Below are 15,787 nucleotides of genomic sequence, written 5' to 3'. Positions count from 1 at the left end.
TTTCTCCTGCAGTCCCAGCTCTGAAGGGTGGGTAAGTCTTATCCCCAAAATCCCTGCTCCTTATCCATGGGAACTCCCACTTTTAGGTTGAAGTCCATTTTCTTTTATCTCCAAGTGGCTCTGGGGTTGGGGTTGGGGACCTCAAAAATAAAAAAGGGATTCTCTGGGATATCCTCTGTAATTGGCTAGAAGTCAGAGTAAATTGGCATGTAATAACTAAATTTTGACTGCTAAATTGTATTGTAATCTGAATTGGTTGAAGGCTAAATTGGTTTATCTTAGAAACAAACTAAGCGTAAAAAGCCAACAAGAAAATTATATTCGGGCACATTTTGTCTTGTCGAGCTGTTTGTGTTTCTCTACGTAAAATGTTTCATGTTTGTGGTGAAAGATTTAAAATGAAGGTCTGTAATTAGAGAGAGAACATTGGAAAAGAACTCCTACCTTAGGCTTTCAGTGGGAGATTAAGATCCTTTTTTTGGGGGGTCCCAACACTGGCCAAGTTGGGATACCAGAAAGTTCGATAATGAGTAATAGAATCAAAAAGCAGGGAGAGAATCTCCCAGAAGTTAGTGGAAGGTGAAATCAGAGTGGCAAACAGCCTTTACTGATAAGGATCTAGAGGATACAGCCCAAGATAGCAAGAGCTGAGAGAGGGAAAAGGTAAGGGTTTAAATTCAGGTTTAATCAAACCCCAAAGCTGGAGTTTGTACTTTATGTTTAAATTAAATCTAAAGAACTGTCTTTGACCCATCCTGAAAATATATCTGATATCATGGCAAAGTGTTTAAAACTGCAAAAATAAGGGGTTTTCTGCCTTTAAGCATTAACATTATAAAGCTGTTTTTGAATGGAGTGGGAAAATAAAGCTGTCTTGATTTGTAAATCATTAGGCGTTAACTCCCTCCAGATTCTAACAGGTGACGAGAAGCAGGACCAAAAGTGGGGTTGGTATATATTTTTTTTATTTATTTGGAATGTAAAGGAAAGTAGAGGTAGTCTGAGTAGTGGGTTTGAAAGATTAGGAAAGAGGAATAAAGGTTTGAGTGAAAATATGATGGGTAGAGAAAAATTGGTTTGGGAATAGATGGGGGTGGGGTGTTCCACAGCAAGCCCATGTGCTCCAAGCCCTATCCTTGGTTAGTTAGTTGTTCTGGGTGCCATTGTGCCAGCTTCAGATGGCATGTTGAGAAGTTATGAGGAAGTTTAATTTTGTTTTAAGAAGAAAAATTGAAAATGAAAATTTTGTAGCTTGATTTGAAAATCAATAAAGTTATAGAGGGTTAGAACACCAACTGCCTTTCAGGATAAACCTGTAGGAAGGCCTTATTAAATATCACCTTGCATAAATATTGGCTACGGTAAAGATATTGGTTATTGTGATTTGTGATTATTACATAAAATCTTGAGATGTTTCCTTGTACTTTCAATTAATTATTGGACTCTGGAAGTTTATGCCTGGGGAAACAGACCACACTCTGTCAGCATTGATTCAAATTCCTCAAGTTGTCTGAGTGAAACTCTTAGCTAACCTGAATGATTACAGGTGATTTTAAACTGTTTGTAAAATTTAAATGCATCAGCCTGAACTCTCTGGAGGATGAAATGCTTAGGGTAGTTGTTTTTTTTTTTTAATTTGATAAGTCTCAAAAAGGGAGATGGGACTTTTCAGCTTTCTTAAGGAAGCAGAGGAAAAAAAAGTTATTCAGAGCTGGAATTGTCACCACATGTCTTTTTAAGGGAATATATGAATTTGTGGATAATATTTCCTTTTATATGGACAAGAGTAGTGGATTTTTAAAAAAATTAAAGTGTTTATCATTAGTGATTATAAATCCAGATTTGATTTGATTTAAGTCTATTTACTTTACTGTTCTGTAAAGGGATAGTAGTGGAACCCACTTCCCGGGAATGTTATGAGGATCACATGATTGTAAAGTGCTTAACACAATGACTGGCATATGCTAGACAAATATAATTGTTCCATACCTGATAACTTTGAAGTAGTTTTAAAGTGCCAAAAGTAGTAAGATTAATAATTGCTTTATGTGATCATCTGAAAATGCAATGGATGTCATCTGAAGTTTATTGTTTGTGTTTCTAAATTGTATTGTATTTCTAAAATTCTCTTAGATTGTAAAAACTTAAGAGACCATTGTGAGGTAGAAATGGTGTTAAAAGCAATTTTTAACCTAGTTTTTTGTTGCATATGAATTAGGCCTTTTAAAAAGGATGTGATAAATTCTTTTTGAAAACTTAACATTTAATGAAGTGTCTTATCTAAAATTTTTAAAGCACTTTGAAAGATAGCATTTTATTATTATGGTGATAGGTAAAAATCTTTAATGACTAATTGTTTTATGCTACAAAAAGTGCTTTAGCGAGCTGGTAGTAATCACATGAGCCACTTTGTGAGCTAGAACATTGCTGAAAGTAATACTAAAGTCTTTTTCCTGTGTGTATGGTTGAATTATGGAAGAAAAGTTAACGCTAGAAAAATCATACTTTTATAGTCCATGCTTGTTAATTGCCTACAGGTAATCTTTATGAACGCCAAATTTATAGATATGTTTAGACTACTTGGTTTAAATAAAGCTAAAAGTTCTGATCTAAGGAGGCAAGGAAATGTAGTTTTTCATCCACTCTTCTTCTGGAAATGCTTAAAAATTGGCTATAAAAGAATACTGTTTTGTTTCTACACAATCCCTAACTGCCTTATAATACTTGAGTGATAGAATAGACTAGGTTGTAGTTTCTGAAGAAAATACATAACTGTTTTCCATGCCCCATTTTAAAGTTGTTTTTTTTTTTGCCTTCAGTTTTTGATAAAGTAAACTTTCTACTTTCTCTTAGGATACTAAGAAAGGTCCATAAAGAATGTAGCCCAAGAGTACACACATTTGGTTACACTACATTATCTTTGTTTACTGTATTTTGCCCCAGATTTTATGTCTAAATACTATTGTGTGTCTGTTTGGTTCAGTTGAAGTGATAGTTGGTCCATATGTCAATTGAGTGAACTAAGTAATTTTGCCATTTGTTTTTCACTAATTGGGACATTTTCCTGAAGATGGATTTTTTTTTTCCCAGAAACACCAGTTATAGACTATCTTAAATGAGGGGTGGATATATGTCTTATTGTGAGGCAACAGCAACTTTGGGGTGGAATTTACTTGAATGGAATAGAAATTGCATTGTTACAGAACTAGGAAAAAAAATCTTATATTGATAATGGGTTGTTTCAAGTTTTAAATACATTATAATGTGTAAGGTATTGTTCACCTGTGTTGTTAGAAAAGCTATTTGTCTTATAATCTAGATGTTGTTAGATTAAGAATTGTACTGTCAGAGGGAAAAAAATGAATGGGTTAAGAAGCTGTTAGGTCATTCTATTTGACCATGTGTTGTAACATTTTGAAGTACTGTAATTTAAGAAATCATAAACTTCCAAGTTTTGTCTATACTTAAAAGGAAGTTTCAGCTAAAATTATTTGGTTCTCACTTATGAAATTTAAGATTGTTAACTAAGCTATTTGGAGTTACTGTTTAAATCAAGTATTCGTAAAAGTATTTTTGTGAAAGGAAACTTGGTAATTGTGCAAGAAAGGACCTTGTAAAATCTCTTGTAATTAACTTAGTTGTTTATAATAATAGGATAAACTGTAAGCTGTTTTTAAGAAAGGGAAATACTTTTGTGTGGTTTTTTAGAAGGCCTACTAAATTCCATTTGCAAGTCAATTTGTTGCAGTAATAATTTGATATTGATGACAATTATGTCCAAACCTACTGTGAATTTTGAGTTTGTTTTCCCAGGTTTGAATTTCCTAGGTTTGTTGTGTCCTTGGACTGGCCTCAATGAGTGCTTTCTAAGAAACACAGTCAGAGTCAGCAGCTCAATGGGAGCAGTGTCAGAGGTATTAATACTAAAGCAATTACTGTAAAGAGCTGTAAGTGGGGAAGAGCTTCCTATTTTGATTTGAATTCATTCCATGGCCTAGCAAGGGTTAGAATTAGTGTTTGAAGTTCTCACATGTATAAGATTCAATTCCTGAAAATGTCTCATTCTTTCAGATTAAGTATGGTTAGAGAGGGATAAATAAGCTTGAGAAAGAGAGATATAAATCTATTAGAGTAGCAACTTATGATTTTAATGGAAATTTTATTTTACTCATGATGTTATTTAATCAAAAACTAGAACATGTGTAGGAATGCATGCAAACTACTTAAGGCTTACTTTAGAGATGTTCTCTAACTAATGTGAGATTATAGTCACATCTGAAACCCTGATGATGGGAATTTACTATTCAAGATCTTATGGGATTGTTATTGGACTATTGTCCTGAGTCTAACTCCAGGTATGATTATCTATGAACTGACTGAGGTCTGACCCATGAGGCCAGCAACCCTGTGGAGGGTAACTGCAGAGGGTATTCTCATGGGAAGGTCAGGAGAACAACTATTCTGCATGAACTGAGGTAGGATTCTTCTCACTCAACTTCCTCACTATGACACCTGGTAGACTTTAAGCCTGGTTCAATGCAGTTGGCCATTACATAACTTCTGCCTGGAATTGACATGAAGTTAGGGAAGCATTGTTCCCTTACTTATGTCCCTATTCTTTTATGGCAAATTTCTATAATCAAAAAGTATTGTAAGCACAATATTAAATCTATTAAATAATAGATTGATGCTGGAACATATGAGGTTACTATAGTAAGATGCAAGTATAAGATTGAGCTATTTGGCCTAGAATTTTAGAATTAAGTATTTAGCCTTGACATCTGTTACTAGCATATTCCTATATAAGTTAGGGTCCTTTATTTCCTCATAATAGTATGGGGATAATTAGACCAAGGGCTTGTGAAACCAGGGTATTATTCAGTTATTTAGTTAATATCTTACCTGTCTCAGTTTGTTACAATTAGTTAATGTAAAAAAAAATGGCTTGGGGCAGTTAGGTAGTGCAGTGGATAGAGCTCTGGCCTTGAAGTCAGGAGAACCTGAGTGTAAATGCGGCCTCAGAAACTTGACACTTACTAGCTGTGTGACCCTGGGCAAGTGATTTAACCCCAATTGCCTCACCAAAAAGCAAAAAAAAAAAAAAAAAAAAGAATGGCTTGTGGTCTATCTTGTGAATGCCTTAAAAGAAGCATCTACTTTAATTAAGGGTTATTTATTTGTATGTGACCAGAAGTTAGAATTGTTACTTGATATGTGCTGTTTTTTAAAATTGATTACTCAATGTATTTATGTATGTGTTGGAGTCTGTTATTAATTCCTTAGTAAAATCTCATCCTCCTGATGGCAAAATAGAAAAACTGGAATTAATGCAAAGTATAAAACTAGAATTAATGCAAAGTATAAAAACTGGGTTCTAATTTTCCTGTTACTATTTTTCTAATTTCAGTTTCTTAAACATGACAATTGGCCAAGGCTCCAATTTTGATCTTATAATAATAAAGACATAAGGGTTAACTTTCACTATTTGACCCGGTTATTGGCAAGGTAATTTAAAATTGTGTTAAGATCAATATTGTAGGAGAGTGGACACAAGAAAGAGGATCTCTACAAGAAGACAGTCTGCTGGACGCTGCTTGAATAGCACTCAGACCAGAAAACATCATAGATGATGTTCAGAACACCAGACAGCTGTATTAGAGGAGTCTTCTGAAGCCTTAAATGGACAATTTATCATTACTTTTGGGTCTCTGTATCTGTACTTACTAAGGGGACTGACTGCCCCCTTTGATTTGTCAACGTTTGATAATTTCTCCCTCCCTTCTCCCATATTGTTATAAGTCCCCAAGACCCCTTGATGAAATGGTGACCATGTCAGTTAGTGATTAATTGAAAAGGCTATGCCTCTCATTAGAATCAGATGGGGGAATGTGAAAAATGATTTCTCTTGGTGATGTGTGTTTTGGAAACTCAGAACTTCATCCTGCCAGCCTTTTGATTCAAAGTTCTTCAGAAGGACATCTCTGATAATGAGATTGCATTGAATCTTCTTATCTTGGTCAAACTCCAACCCAGGCTGGAATTGATTTTATCCTACTCAGGTTTGGGTGGAGATAGACTTCCAAGACTAGGGCTGGTATTTCCTTTGATGGCAGGCAATACTGGCCCCTGTGGACTGAGTGATCTAAGGAACCCACCCACCTCCTAGTATGTTGACCAGCCACAGTTGATTGGCACCCCCTTTGGAACACCTACTCTTCTAAGGGCATATGATGTTATGCCCCATAATCCCAAACTGAGACAGTTCTGAACTGGCCCCTTAGGGGGGCCCCATTTTGGACTGAACTCTCATGCAATGCATATCAAGTCAATCTGAGAAATTAAATTGTGGACTCATGTACCCAATTTTGTTTGTCTCTTTCTTGGAGCTGACTCTGTTTCAAATTGGGGTTTGTGGTGTTCATGGGGTTCAGGGTTCACAACCCCAAGCTTCAGTGAAGAGAAACATCTGACTCAAGGCAATTGTCCTTGGTGCTTTTTAGGTCGATTTAATATTTATTGAATACTTATTAGATACCAAAACTAGCAACAAAGAAAAGAAAAACAATATAGTTCAGGACAGAAAGAGCCAATAAGGGGGAAATATCACATAGATAAAAATACATATGATATAATATAAGCCATCACAGAGTCAAAAGAGAAGTGCAGAAAAAGTGCTATGAGAAACTTGAGGCAGAAGATGTAATTTCACTCAGAGAGGATTGGGGAGGTAGAAAAGAGGGTTCTAATGGATAACCCAACAAATGGCAATGGAAGAAGTCTATTCAAACTTTGAGGGGGTGGCATATATGAATCATTGTATAGTTGGCTAGAAAAGGGCTTCTTAAACTTTTTCTGCTAGAGACCCCTTTAAATGTTTTGGCTGCATTCATTGGCATTGCATGGCCTGTTTTCAGAACCAAGGCTGCAGTGAAGTTGCATGATGCAACATGGTCAAGCACTGTCAGAAACACCTTGGATTCATTGTGAATTTGATTTTGAATTAGTTTTTGGTCGTTGTGCATTCAGAAACCTTTTGCTGTTGCTAGATTTTTCGTGATCCCATATGGGATAGTGACCCACAGTTTAAGAAGCCCTGGGCTAGAATATAGAGTACCTAGAGGGGAATAAATAGTATGTGATAAGGTTAGACAAGTACGCTGGAGCCTGAGTGTTGTTGTTATTCATTTGTTTCAATTGTGTCTGACTCTTCCTGACTTCATTTGGGGTTTTCTTAGCAAAGACACTGAAATGGTTTACTTTTTTCTTCTCCAGCTCATTTTATAGATGAGGAAACTGAGGTAAACAAGGTTAAGTGACTTGCTCAGGATCACACAGTAAGTGTCTGAGGTCAGATATGAACTCAAGAAGACGAGTCTTTCGGAAAGAGCGCTGGTCATACAGTCAAAGGATATAGGTTCAAATTTCACTTCCGATGTGTGCTACTTATGTGACTTTGGTCAGGTCATTTAACCTCCTTTGACCTCAGTTTCCTTATCTGTAAAATTAGAAGATTGGGTTAGATGGCTTTTTGAAGTTCCTTCTAGGTCTAGCTCTTTGATCCTATGATGAACTAAATACAACTGTGAATGTAGAAAAACTGAGTCATACTCCCAGTTCCACCCATCTAGTAAGTTATAATAAGATCAAGATGTGGATGTGTGAAAGAACTCTGCAAACGGTAAAATGTCAGAACCTGTGCTTCAGTTTTATAGACTTGTTGCCCTTCCGTCAAAAGCCTTTTAGCTTCCTTTTGTGCTTCTCCCTCATTAGACTGTAAACTCCTTGAGAGTAGGGACTATCTTTTCTTAATTGTATTCTCAGTGCTTAGCACAGTGCCTGCCTATATGTGGACAGAGTGCAGGGCCTGGAATCAGGAAGACCTAAGTTCAAATCTGGCCTCAGACATTTACTAGCTGTATAACCTTGGGCAAGTCACTTAACCCTGTTTGCCTCAGTTTTCTCATCTGTAAAATGAGTTGGAGAAAGAAAGGGCAAAGCACTCCAGAATCTTTGCCAAGAAAACCCCAAATGGGGTCACAAAGAGTCACACACGATTAATTGACTAAACAACAGTATTTTATTGTATAGTATTGTACTGTATTGTATTTTATTATTGTCCCAAGTTATGAAGAATTTTTTGAGAATTGTCTAAATGACCCTAGGACACATAGCGTATCTAGCATTTGGAGACAAAAACAGTTTCTGGTTGAGAGGTCAACTGTTCCTCTGACCTGGTGAGACTCTAACCTTGGGGGACCTGGGATGAACCTCACTGTGGGGTGAAAAGAGTGAGGCAGAGAGGACTCTGCTGACAGCAGCTGTTATTAATTCTAATCTTGCATCATGTAGTCTTGCTCTGTGTTTGACAACTGTAGTATCTTGTTTTTGTTGGGTCAGTTACTCATATCATCTTTTACCTGACATCAAGGCTATAGACTACTTATTCTCTCCCCTCACCCAATTAATTTGATAAAGAAAAAATCCATTCAAACTTTTGATTTCTTAGAATCAACATAAATATTGCCCAAGATCTGTTTCGTTACTAATGTTTTCTCTCAGTGCCCTGTTTTCCTTCCTTTAAGGACATGAATAAGTTTTGAAAAGCTATATAACATCATTGTGATATCCAAAGTTATATTTCCCATCAGACACAAAACTCAGATCATGTCTATATCACTTAAGAGTAAAGCATACATTGAATTTCGAATAAGGTGAAAATATCAAAACTGAAAGACTTAAATTTAAAAGTTTTGCAGTTTTCCATTTTCACTGGAAAATGACAAAATATCTCTCACTTGGGCATACTTTATTTTGTGCACTAATAACTTTAGATGGAAGCATATGACTACAATCCATTTTACATTTAACTGATGCTGAACTACAGTAATATGATACACACAGCTGGTGCCCACATTATAAAGTAGGTATAAAATTTCCCAATGAGATAATCAAGATCTCAGCACCCTTGTTTTCTACATAGAGAAGCACTGTGCTTGTTGCTAGTGCCTTACTATGAATGACATAACTTTTATATATCACAGGATTCCATCAAACAATATTAACTACAAATTCCTTTCTCAACTAAACATCCAACTTAAAAGCAATTTTTGTTGGTATTGTTCAATTGTGTCTGACTTTCATGACCTCTTTTGGGAATTTTCTTGACAAAGGTATTGAAGTAGTTTGCCATTTCCTTCTCCACCTAATTTTACAGATGAGGGAACTGAGGCAAATTGGTTAAGTGACTTGCCCAGTGTCACAGGTCTAATAAATGTCTGAAGCCAGATTCAAATTCAGGAAGAGGAATCTTCCCGACTCCAGGCCCAGAACTATCCACTGTGCCACCTAACTGCTCATTTTAAAGCAACAGAACCTAATAAAACTCTCCTGGATCTGCTAAGAGTAAGTAGGACCTTTATCTGTGGGATGACAAGGTCAGGATCCCTCCTTTCCCCCCCAAAAAATCTCAGCAGGCTAGAACAATAGAAGAACAATGGGTTGAATATAATAAAGATGAAATTCAATAGGATTAAATGTATAGTCATATACATGGATTTTTTTAAAATTTCATGAGGCATGGCTAGACAATGGTTAATGCAATAAAGATATGAGGTGTGGGGGAACTGAAAGCTCAGTATCAAGTCAACACGTGTGACATGGTAGCCAAAGAAATGAAAGTGATGTTAATATAATTGAGAGAAGCTTTGAGTTCAATCTTATCTCTCCAAAACCTCATAATAGTAAAAAGGCTAACTGAGTTCTAAAAGCTCTGCTAGAAGATCTCAAGCTCTAGCATGTCTTACATTATCTGAGTACAAACCAAGTTAAGTTTGAATGATTTTTTTTTCTGCCCACAGCATCTCTTAAAGACTGTGTTCTACTAGAATCTGTGCCCAGTCAACAAACATTTATTAAGTGCCTAAAATGTGCCAGGCACCGTGGCTAAATGCTAGAACCTGTGGAAGAACTATTTACTAAATTACCCACTAACATATTTCCCCCACAATGGCTATTCCCAACTTCTCCTCCAGCCCCACTGTTGTCACCCCCTCATTATTTTCAGCAAATGACTTTCTTGCCTAATTTACTAGATTGCAGTCATCTAGTGGAAATCCTTAACTGCACTCTTCCCTCCTTTCTAACCTTTTCAGCTTCCTCAGTGATTACCCTGCCTTTTTTTCACTACCTTGCTTAATCAATCTATCATTCTCTCCTTCTGATCTGGTTTCTTCCTCTCATCTTACAAACATGCTAAGGCATAAGCATGTCCTACCCTTGTGAAAAAAGCAAAAGCACCTCCCATCTTGATGCTGACATATCTTCAGATGATTACCTCATCTCTCCACCCCTTCACTGCCAAACTTCTAGCTCATGAGAAAGTTTGGTCTAGTGGGAAGAGGGTTGGACATGATATCAGAAGGCCTTGGTTTGAACCATCGTCTTGTACATCAGCTACACGACCTGGACAACACATTTTTGTTTCTCTGGGTGTCATTCCTTATCTGTGTAAAAAGATTACAATAATCTCCAAAGTTGCTTCCAGCTTTAAGACAAAGCATAGTATAGAATCATGATCACCACATCTTTAAACCCTTTCAATGTGGCTTCCATCCCCATTGTTGTTGTTCAATCATTTCATATACTTTGTGACCCATTTGGGGTTTTCTCGGCAAACTGGAGTGGTTTGCCATTTCCTTCTCTACCTCATTTTACAGATGAGGAAACTGAGGCAAACAGGATTAAGTGACTTGTCCAGAGTCACACAGCTAGTAAGTGTCTGAGATTGCATTTGAACTCAGGTCCTTCTGACTCTAAGGCCAGCACTCTATCCACTGCACCACCTAGTACTTCTTGCTATATGTATCTTCTGAGAAAAATATCCTTTTATTAAAGCTAATTGAGGTTAACTGGTTAAGTTGATAATGAGGTGCTTAACTGGTACCAAAGATATTGAAGAAATAACTGGTGACTGATATTGGAGAGAATACATTGGAATGGAGCTCTAATGGACAGCTCTCAGTGGAAGAAACTGGGCTATCTATAGCCATGTGAAAAAAAAAATGCTCCAAATCACTACTAATGAGAGGAATGTAAATTAAAGCAATTCTGAAATTCCACCTCACACATATCAGTGGCAAAGATGACAAAAAAGGGCAATGGTAAATGTTGGGGGAGTCATGGGGAAATAGGCACCTTGATTCACTATTGGTAGACCTGTGAATATGTACAACCATTCTGGAAAGCAATTTGGAATTATACATAAGAAGTTATTAAATAGTTCATGCTCTTTGATCTAGCTAAATGCTTTTAGGGCTTTATCCAAAAGAGATTTTTAAAAAGAGAAAAATGTCTTTTATGTGTAAAAATGTTTATAGGAGCTTTTTTTGTGTCCCCCCCCCAAAAAAACCCAATCCAACTGGAGACTAAGGTGCTGTCCATCAATTGAGAATGGCTGAATAAGTTGTGAAATATAAATATGATAGAATACCATTTTGGTATAAGAAATGAAGAATTAGATAATTTCAAAAAGATGTAGAATGACATATGAACTGATGCAAAGGGAAGTAGAATGAGAAAAATAATTTACACTATAATATCAATATTTGAAAAATGAACAGTTTTGAGGATTTTTATAGACGGTTGAAGAATTAAATTAGCAGAGCCAGGAGAATAATTTATAGAATGATGACAACAACACCATAAAAAACAAAAACTTTGAAAGCTGTAAGGAACAATGATATGAGGAACAATGATAAAACATTTTATCCATGACAGAGAGGGGATGGATATAGAGAGCAGAATCACACACACCCCTTTTATATATATATATGTATGTATGTATGTATGTATGTATTTGTATACAGCCATTAAGGGAATTTGTTTTGCTTGATTAGGCATATTTGTTTTTCTCTTCTTTTTTGTTTAATGGGGTGGGGTTGAGAGGGAAAGAAAATATGTTATTTTTAAAAATATTTTTAAAAAATAGATTTATGTTATTTTAAAAAATATGTGTGCTACAGATGTGGCATATTGCATGCACTTTCTGATGAGGTCACTATATTATTGGTTTTATTTAACTGTTTTTACTTTATTACAAAAGAACTCATGAAGTGGGAATAATCTGTAATGTATGTAATATAAAAACAGAACATATCAATAAAACTTTTTTTAAAGGAGAAAAAAAGCAAATTAGCTTCGGAAATTTTGCACATTTATACATTGAATTAATTGCATGTCCCTTTCCTCCCTTCCCCCCATTTCCCAACACGGTTATTTGAGACTCACTCTTTTAACTTTGGCTTAAATCACTTCGAACAATTAAGATCAGCTGCTCTGCTCTCCATTATCAGTTCCTGGAAATCAGGTTCCCAGGAAAAAACTTCAAAGTTTACTCTGAGGGGGAGGCTCTCCTTCTGACTCATCATGTTGGTGAGGGAGGCTGCTATAAAAGCCCAGGTTTGAACGTTTTCCAAGCTTAACATAAGGCCTGGCTTCTTGGTTTCTTTGATAGGTTTATTTCCACAGTCATGACCAACTCAACTCAATTCAGTGCAACAAATATCTACTATGTAGCAGACACTCTGCCGCTTGCAGCTGGGAATTCAAAGACAAAAATGAAATATTACTACTCCCAAGTTGCTTATCACTGCTAAGAGGAAACAACACACAAGGAGATCAAATTATAAAAAAAGTAATTCTGATGGAGGTGGCTAGGGAAAGGATAGAGGACTAAGGAAAGGCTTCATGTAGGAGGTGGTACTTGGGCTGTGCCTTAAAGGGAGCTGGGCATTTCAATAAGCGAAGGTGAGAAGCAAGAGTTTTCCAGGATTAGGGGACAACTTGTAACTTGGTCTATACCAAGTACAGTATAGAGGCAGCTTGATAGTGCAGTGATAGAATGTTCCATCTGCAATGGGGAATATAAGGTTTGGATCCTGCCTCAGACACTAACTATGTGATCCTAGACAACATCTATGTGATCTCTTGGCATTAGTTTATTCATCAGTAGAAAAGAAATGATAATAAAATGCCTACTATGTGGCAGGCACTGGGATAAGGCAAAAGACAGTCCCTGCTCTCAAAGAACTCATGATCTAATGTGGGAGACAAGAAGCAAACAGACATGTACAAACAAGCTATGTACATTATAAATAGGAAATAATTAATAGAGGGAAGGCACTAGAATTAAGAGGGAGTGGGAGAAGCTTCCTGTAGGAGGTGGAATTTTAGTTGGCACTTGAGAGAAGCCTAATAATAGCACCTACCTCCCAGAGTGGTTGTGAAGAACAAATGAGATAACAGATGTAAAGCACTTTGCAAACCTTAAATCTCTAAATAAATGCTATCTATTATTATTATAGCATTATGCCGTTTGTATAGTTAGTAGTTATGCACAGATGGCATATAGCTCAACATACTCTAAATTAGAAATTATCCTTCCACAATTAAATAACTATTTTCCCTAATTAATGCAACAATAACATCACAAAATACTATAATCTTAAAGTAGGAAACATTTAGACCAATGGTACTTGATTTGTGATGCTTGAGGGTCCTCGACTTGATTGTCACCTGCCTCTCCAGATCTCCATATTAATGTTTATAATATAACAATACACATAGTTTTGTTAATATTTCACTTACGATATCACTAATTTATCACAAGAACCTCATATAGTCCAATAATTCTAGTGATGTCTATTGGAGTTGAAAGCAGGAGTAAGTGGGATAGATAATATACAGGTGTTTGTGCACCAAAAAGGTTTGAGGACCATTGATTTACTGCTCTCTTGAATTAAGCACTAGATTTAGAATAACAATTTGCCAGGCTAAAATTTACTTTTAAAAGTATAGAACCGAACAGAACTGTTATTACACAGGGGCAGAACAGATATTCTCAAACTGTCTGTACTCTGATACAATTTATATTTTCAGGTGACCACATCTTGTACATAGTAGGCACTTAATAAAAGTATGTTAAATTGAAATTGAATTAAAGTTGAATGTGAAAGAGGAGATCCAAATAGTCACTTCTGACTTGATCATATCTCAAGGGCATATGTCTTACAACCTCAGAAGAATCTTAAGGAAATGATCTATTATATTATCTAATTCAGGGGTTCTTAACCTTTTTTCGTATCTTGGACCCCAATGGCAATCTAGTAGAGCTTATAGACTCATCAGAATAATATTTTCAAATGCATAAAACAAATGTGTAAGAAGCCAGTTATGTTGAAATTCAGTTATCAAAATAACCAGACTAGAAATATTTCAGGTATGGGCCTGGTAATGATTCAAGGGAATGTCTTAAATCTCTAGAATCTTTGGAGTGAGTATATAGGACTTCTAGAATTTATCAGGTCTATCTGACCTCAATTACAGACTCCATTTAAATTGATGGATCCAGAAAGATATCTCTCTTAGCTTTAAGGATTCCTAAAAAAAAAGACTCCAAGGGCAGCTAGGTGGTGCGGTGGATAGAGCACCAGCCCTGAAGTCAGGAGGACCTGACTCAAATCCAGACTCAGACCCAACACTTGACAAGTACTAGCTGTGTGACCTTGGGCAAGTCACTTAACCCTGATTGCCTCACTAAAAAAAAAAAAAAGACTCCAGTCACTATTAATTCTTTTCTACAGAATCAACTACAACTTGAGGCAGTATGTGATGTCACTGTAAAAGTGGCAGAAGAGGAAAGAATAACTGCATCTCTGAAGCTCTGTTAGCCAAAGGAAGAGTAAAACCAATGGGAGGGAAGGTAGCAGTGAAAAAGAAGAAAATCATCAAAATGGGGAAAAAGAAATTAGAGGTGAAAAAAGAAAGAGAGATTAGAAGTGAGAAATTGACAGAAGAAAGTTGCCAAATGATAGTAAAGTTCATTCCATTCTATCCAGGGGCATGTTGGTGTCTGTCATCTATGGACCTCCAGCTCACTTTCCTTTCTCGCAACTGGGTAGCTTACAGTTTTCTTCTCCGAAGCAAACGTTACCCACTTTGAACTCCTTGGCCTTCTAATTTTTCAATTTCCTCAATTTCTATATGTTTGTCCCACCTCAATCCTAAATAGTGGTTAAGCCTTAGATTTTCCCCATCTCCAGCTGAATTTTCCCCAGCTGCCAGAATTTCCAGTTATAACTCTGGTAAGTGTGCTTCATTCTGGGGCTATGACTAGGAGGCTGGGATAAAAGGAATAGCTGATGGCAGACTGAACATTAGTGGGAGAAGTTGCAAAGAATGGGTACAAGGCAGAAAATGTTATTTGATGTGGGAATTAGTGCAAGAGGAAGAAATAGAGGAGACAAAGATGTAATCTTTGGTGGGCTATAGTTTAGCAGGTTGTGGAGAAGTTACTTTACTCCCCACTTTAAAAGTTTTTTTTTAAACCTTGGATTAATTAGTAACAGGTCATAGCCAACAAACATTTCCCTTCTTAACAGAGTTGTTAACCTTAGTATACTTGGATTTCACCAAAATATTTGACAAAGTATTGTGTGCTATATTTCTGTGTACAAGATGGAGAAATGTGGAATAGACAAATGAACAAACTCAGAGTAGTCATTTAAGGATTAATGATATGAAAGGGGTCCTTCAGTGGAATGCTTCTGGGAAATGTCCTTGGTTGGTCCTATGCTGTTCCATATTTTGATTACTCAAGCAGTGTGGTGTAGTAGAAAGATAGGTATTAGAAAAATAGACAGACTGATAGACAGACAGACAGACAGATAGATAAATAGACAGACAGATAGATAGATAGATAGATAGATAGATAGATAGATAGATAGATAGA

Source organism: Vombatus ursinus, unplaced genomic scaffold (genome assembly GCF_900497805.2).
Source record: "Vombatus ursinus unplaced genomic scaffold, bare-nosed wombat genome assembly UNPS02000582.1, whole genome shotgun sequence".
Lineage (NCBI taxonomy): Eukaryota > Metazoa > Chordata > Mammalia > Diprotodontia > Vombatidae > Vombatus > Vombatus ursinus.
The sequence above is the reverse complement of the archived record's forward strand: the minus strand, read 5'-3'. Positions refer to the sequence as shown.